Below are 7,164 nucleotides of genomic sequence, written 5' to 3' on the forward strand. Positions count from 1 at the left end.
CCTACTCCCCCATTACCCTTCCCAAAGCCCCTACCCCCCTAACAGCAGCAACCGTCGTGCCCACCGCTGCCAACAGCCGCGCCGGACGTCACCGCCACCACCCCCAGCCACCTCTGTACCCCAACCCCCTTCTTTCGCCTTCCAGGTTCCGCAACATGCAATCCTTTTATCCGTTCGTAGTTTTTCTTAATTTTTCCGTTTATGATCATGTTAGGATAGTTAGATATGCATGCTGTAGTGGATTCTAGGTTGTTAGGTAGCCTAGGATGTGGTTAGTGGATTTAAGTCTGATTACTTGCACTATTCATGTTTCTGTTTTATCATATCTGCAAATCTGCTGTTGCTGTAACCCTGTTCATATGTTGTGATTTCCTGCATTTGCTGCTTATTACTCTGAATTTTCATGTTTCTATTCATTATCTGTAACTGCAGCTTGATTTTTAATTCATATGAACTGCTTTGATTGTTGTTTATTTTCTGGGATAATCCAATTTTAGCCGGAATGCTGCCCAAATTTCTATAAAAATGTTTTCACTCATGTTTCGGTTTGGCAATTTGAACTCTATTTTTCTCTGCTTTAACCAAACCATTTCATGAATGCCTGGGCATGCATTCTTATCCTTTTTGATTTTCTGGTTTATAAACTGCATTTGTGATGTTTTGATTCCAATTTTTGCTTTCTTTATATCTATTTGAATCAGCATCAACTTGTTTTCTTGTTTGGTTGTGAGTAACTTATAGTTCCTACCTGTGAATCCTTGTTACATGGAATATTTTCTTTATGCCACTTACCTTAACCCACTTTTTACTGACTCCCTGATTTTAAATTACTAACTTCTTTTTCAAATTCTAACCAAACTAACCTTTTAAAATCTCTTCTCTGGTTTTTCACTTTCCTTTAACTTTCTAACCATGGCATCATGATAATTTTTCTGTTTAACATGAATTCAATTACATTTTGGATTGTGAATTTTTCCTTTTGAACTTTTCATTCCTATACAATCCTGAATGCACATTTACTTAACTCATTTACCTCATTCTAATTCTCCTTTGCCACTTTGTGTTTTCATTGATTCTTTGCCTTTTGCTTTTCTATTTTCATATATCCTGGTTTTCTGTTTTTCAGGATGTCTGCCAGTCAGAGGAAAGGTAAAGGCAAAGCTACAACTAGCAAGCGTAAAAGAGGAGAATCAGCCGTGTCCATCATTGATCTCATGCACGATTCCTCCGGGCGGGAGAAGAACTTTACCCAGCCGGAAAAAGCTAACCAACTGCTCCCTGCAAATGATTCCGTAAAATTTGCAAACCAATACTGTGAGCTGAAGTATCCGGCATTTGCAAACTCCATGAACCTATTCCTGGAGAGAACTCTGAAGATTCTAGAAGCACTCCAGCAATACACCACTGAGCAAATCAAGCAAAGAGGCTGGTTCTTTCTGGAGAGAGCACTAACAGAGGTCAATGCATCTTGGGTTAGGGAATTCTACTGCAACTACGACATCACCACCCTAGATGCAGTGAACCTGAGAGGAAAGCAGATTCTGGTCACTGAGGAGGCCATTGAGGACATCCTACAGCTTCCACCTAAGTCCGATCAACCTGATGGTTACAAAAAGGCTGAGGAGGACATGCGCCATATGCGATTTGATTGGGATGCTGTTAAGGCACGGAAAGCCCTTGACCCGACTGTTCCTTGGGAGATGGGTCAGTACACCACCATGCCTAGAGGGATCAAGAGGGCATATTTGAATGATGAGGCTCGGTTATGGCATCAGATCCTGAGTAATTTTGTGATGCCGAGTACTCATGAGACGGAGATCCCGGCTACTATGATCACCCTCCTATGGTGTGTGATGGAGGGTAAGGACCTGTACTTGCCACACTTTATCCGGTATTATATGGCCAGGGTCCACATCCGCGGCACCCTCCCCTTTCCTTATCTGGTTACACAGCTAAGCCGTCGAGCTGACGTGCCATGGGAGGATGCCTATGAGAGACCACTGGTGGCAGACTGCAGGAAGATCATTCCTCACAGCAGGAACTTCCTGGCCTTGGGCTACAGACCACCACCCTTCACTGCTACTGCTGAGACAGCCCCACCGTCTGCTGGACCCTCTTCCTCTACAGCTGCCCCTGCCACCACCACTGCACCTCCACCTGCCTCAGAGCCAGTGTACCGCCTCGTGCACCGCTTATTCCGACAGTTTGATGAGATGGAGTGCCATAACCGGCGCCGGTACGAGAGATCGGAGCGTCGCAGCAGGTGACGCTATGCGCATCTGAAGCTGATGATCCGACAGGGCAGTGACATCCCCTCCGAGCCTGACACACCATCAGAGCCATCAGAGGAGGAGGAGGATGAGCACGAGGAGGAGATTCAGTCCCAGGAGGAGACCCATCCGCAGGCAGACACAGAGCAGGCTGCCCCACATCAGGAGGTTCCCCATCAGATTGAGGCTGCAGATCCGGAGATCCCAATCCAGTCAGCACCTCCTCTGCAGCAGCCAGATCCTCAGCCAGTCACCACCACTGAGACACTAGCTACCATCCCTACCAGTGATGACACTCCTTCACACCCGGCTTGACTGAGCATCAGGGACGATGCTTCATTTTAAGTGTGGGGAGGTCGCCATCTCTGGCATTTTATTTTGGTGAACTACTACATCTCTTTTTCTTTTATTTTGGGATATTTTTCTGTATTTTTCTCTTTATTTTTGTTTTCTAAGTACTTATACACTGCCACTTTTATGTATTTTTACTCTATTTTCTATATTTTGCATTTTTAATTCATATTTTAGTTATTTAGTTATTTAGTTTAGTTTGCAATTCTAACTTATTAGTGGATTAACTAGTATAGTTTACCCTTTTTAACATAAGATAGCTTAGTTATAGCCTAGTTTAATTTGATAAATATAAAAAGGAAGTAAGCTAGGAACTTGAATATAACAGATTAAAATCCATAAACCTTGTATATATAGCATTACATCACGTAGTTAAGTTAACAACATTTCACCAAGGAGTAACACTAAAACTTTAAAGCCATTCAATATAAGTTTTACATTGAGAATAATGAGAATTTTTAACTAAACATGCATGACATACATAACTGATAAATAATTTTTGAGCTAGAGAACACATAGCCTGTGAGTTTTGAGCTTAATTGTATGGTTACATTTAAACCATAATTTTATTCCTGTGTGTTCCACCCTTCTTTTATATTCTGATATTCTTTACTTTGTTTTAATCTATATGTCCAAATATAGAATATAGAATATAGATACATACCAAAAGAGTGATTGACGCTATCATTTGATTTTAGCTCACTTATCCCAAAATAACCTACCTTTCACACCACCCTTGTTAGCCCCCTGATGAGTATTTTGTTGAAAAAATGAATTTCTCACAAAACACACAAATCTAACCGGCAAGTGTACCGGGTCGCATCAAGTAATAAAAACTCACGGGAGTGAGGTCGATCCCACAAGGATTGAAGGATTGAGCAATTTTAGCTTAGTGGTTAATTTAGTCAAGCGAATCAAGATTTGGTTGAGTGTTTTGTGATTTGCAGAAATTAAATTGCATGGAATTAAAGAGAACAGGGAATTAAAGTGCTGAATCTTAAAGAACAAGAAATTAAATGGCAGAAACTTAGAATGCAAGAAATGTAAATTGCAGAATCTTAAAGTGCAAGAAATGTAAATGGCTGGAATTGTAAAGGGAATTGGGGATTGGATTTGCAGAATTTAAACAAGGGAAATATTGATAGTTCATGGGATTTTGTGTGGATATGTAAATACTCACTTCTTATTGACTCCTAGGCCTAGAAAGTCTCCTTCAAGCTTCAAGTAACATACTTCTATGACCTCTCATTATTCCTTTATCCTTGGCTATTACTTTGTTTATAAGCTTTATTTGAGTGTCATGTGTAGCAAGTTCATTTCCTTTTCTTTATACTTGACACATTATTCACCATAGACACTTGGCTCTCATTCCTTCTTAAAACATTGATGCCCAACACCTCTTTGGGTTACTAAATGCCTTGTAGTTAGGTTGCTCTTGATAGTGGACTTTCAGCTGATGATCCGTGATTAGTTAACCCAAGTCACCAAGTGTTGATGCACTCCTAAGAGCTTACTAATCCAAGCAGATCCTAGTACAAAGACACCACAGGCATATATTTTAAAGTTCAAGCTATTGGTGTCCAGCTTTGTTTCTTTTTGTTTCCTTTTGTTCTGCCACTTTTTGGCTATCTCTTTTCTTTCTTTCTTTTTGTTTTTCTTTCCAAGGAATTTTTATTTAATTGAGATTCATAGACAGTAGGCCACTCTTTACTTAGAAGGAGATATCCTAGCTCTTTATTCACTAAAAGTGAGCTATCATACAATCACACACATACCACCACTTACTTTTATTCTACTTCTATCTAACAGAGATCATCTTGCTTCACATTCAAACATTTCTTTTATTGAACTTAAAGATGCAGGGGACAAAACATGCTTCTTGTCAAGTGAAAGTAAACACACAAGCACACACATAGACTAGCTTACTTATTTTAAAAGAAATTTGAATCTGTTTGAACTAAATGAACACTTTAACAAGACATCAATCAAAAGTATTTCTCAACAGAAAAAGTTAAGTATAGATACAACCTATTGGTTTGCATTTCTTTTGTTCTTCTTTTCTGCTGTGCCCCTTTTTGAGTCTTGATGCATAGTATCTTCAATTGGTGGTTAACCCCCAGACTTAATTCCTTGCTACTTCTTCTGATTCAATAGGTTAACTCTGGGCAAACTTTTGTGTCCTTGCTAAAGGTTATAAATTGAAGATAGTTGGCCAATAGAAGCCACTCTGCAGTATTTTTGCGGCTATTTTTTCTGGGCCAAAGTGTCCACCATAAGCTGAACCATGACAATGCCACAAGATGTCCCTCACTTCACTTTCAGGAACACACCTTCTGATTACCCCATCAGAGCATCTCTTGAACAAGAAGGGTTCATCCCATGAAAATTTCCTTACTTCATTGATCAACTTCTTCACTTGTTGCTTAGAGAACTCTTGCGGTATCTTCCTTCCCACTTTGTAATTTGCTATGTCAGAAAACCAAGGTGCTTGCTGGATCTGCAGAAGATGCTCATCTGGGAAGCTTTCATTTATGGGCTGGGATGCTTTTTGACTTGTTTCATGTGGTAGCCTCGACAGATGATTAGCGACCTGATTTTCAGTGCCCTTCCTATCTCTTATCTCAATGTCAAATTCTTGTAGGAGCAGTATCCACCTGATGAGTCTTGGTTTAGCATCCTGCTTTGACATCAAATACTTAAGTGCAGCATGATCAGTGTAAACCACAACTTTGGATCCTATCAGATATGATCTAAACTTATCAAATGCATAGATCATGAAGACCTCTAGAAACTTTTCGACCATATCAGAGAAGATGGATAGCATACACCTTTGAAATGTGGCAGGGGCGTTGCAAAGCCCAAAGGGCATCCTTCGGTATGCAAAGACTCCAAATGGACATGTAAAGGCAGTCTTCTCTTGATTCTTGGGGTCCACCACGATTTGATTATACCCAGAATATCCATCCAAAAAGCAATAATATGCATGGCCGGCCAACCTTTCCAGCATTTGATCAATGAATGGGAGAGGGAAGTGGTCCTTTCTAGTCGCATCATTCAACCTTCTATAGTCTATGCACATCCTCCATCCAGTCACTGTTCTAGTAGGAATCAACTCATTCTTCTCATTAGTGATGACCGTCATTCCTCCTTTTTGGGGACAACCTGAACCGGGCTCACCCATGGGCTGTCAGATATTGGGAAGATTATCCCTGCATTCCACAACTTCATTACTTCCTTTTGGACAACTTCCTTCATTGTGGGATTTAGTCTCCTTTGAGGTTGAACCACTGGTTTGGAATTGTCTTCCAAGAGGATTTTATGCATACACACTGCAGGGCTGATACCTTTCAGGTCATCAATGGTCCATCCCAAAGCATCTTTGTGGGCTTTGAGTACATCAAGAAGTTCTCCCTCTTCTTTCTTTGTCAGGGATGAATTTATGATCACTGGGAAGCTTTCCGATGTGCCAAGGAATGCATATTTGAGATGGGTTGGTAAAGGTTTCAGTTCTTGTTTTCGTACATCTTCCTTCTTGTCTTGTCTTTCATCTGGCTCAGTGGAGGTCTCAGCCACTTGTTCCTCTGTTGCCCCTTGATTTCCTTCTTGCTCTTGAAAATTTTTTTCCAATATTTCTTCCACCAAACTGTCTATCATATCCACTCTTACGTAATCCTCTTGCTCAGGAACGTGTTGCATTGATTTGAACACATTTATGACCATTTGTTCATTATGGACCCTGAAGATCATTTCTCCTTTTTCTACATCAATGATGGCCCTTACTGTGTGTAGAAATGGCCTTCCCAGAATGATTGAGTCGTTTTCTTCTTCTTCAGTATCCAAAATTACAAAATCTGCTGGGAAAATAAACTCCCCAACCTTCACTAACAGATTCTCCACAATTCCACTAGGTGTCTTGATTGACCTGTCAGCCATGACTAGTGACATCCTGGTGGGTTTAAGCTCTTCTATTGCAAGTTTTCTCATCATTGAGAGAGGCATTAAATTGATGCTGGCACCCAGGTCACAAAGAGCCTTGTTGAGAATTATCTTGCCAATAGTGCATGAGACTACAAAACTTCCCGGATCCTTAAGTTTTGGTGGAATACCCCATTGAATCACAGCACTGCATTCCTCGGTGAGTAATACGGTTTCCTTCTCAAGCCAACTTCTTTTCTTGTTGATAAGATCCTTCAAAAACTTGGAATATAGAGGCATTTGCTCAAGTGCTTCAGCCAAGGGAATATTGATTTCCAGCTTCTTAAAAATCTCAAGGAATTTGTGAAAATGCTGGTCTTTAACCTCTTTGTTGAACCTCTGGAGATAAGGCAGTGGAGGTGTGATGCTCTTTCCTATTTGCTGCTGTCCCTGAGCCACTTTCTTTGAGCTATGTAGCTGGTTGTCCTTCTCTTTAAGTTTCTCAGTACTTTTGTTTGGCATCACAACTTGCTCCTTAGCCTCATCGTCCTTTGCTTGCTTCTCATCCTCTGTTGGTTCTTTGATGCCCTCTGCTTGCTTCTGTGTAGTGTCATTGTTGCTTATCAAT

This window comes from Arachis ipaensis, chromosome B09 (assembly GCF_000816755.2).
Source record: "Arachis ipaensis cultivar K30076 chromosome B09, Araip1.1, whole genome shotgun sequence".
NCBI classification, from domain to species: Eukaryota; Viridiplantae; Streptophyta; class Magnoliopsida; order Fabales; family Fabaceae; genus Arachis; species Arachis ipaensis.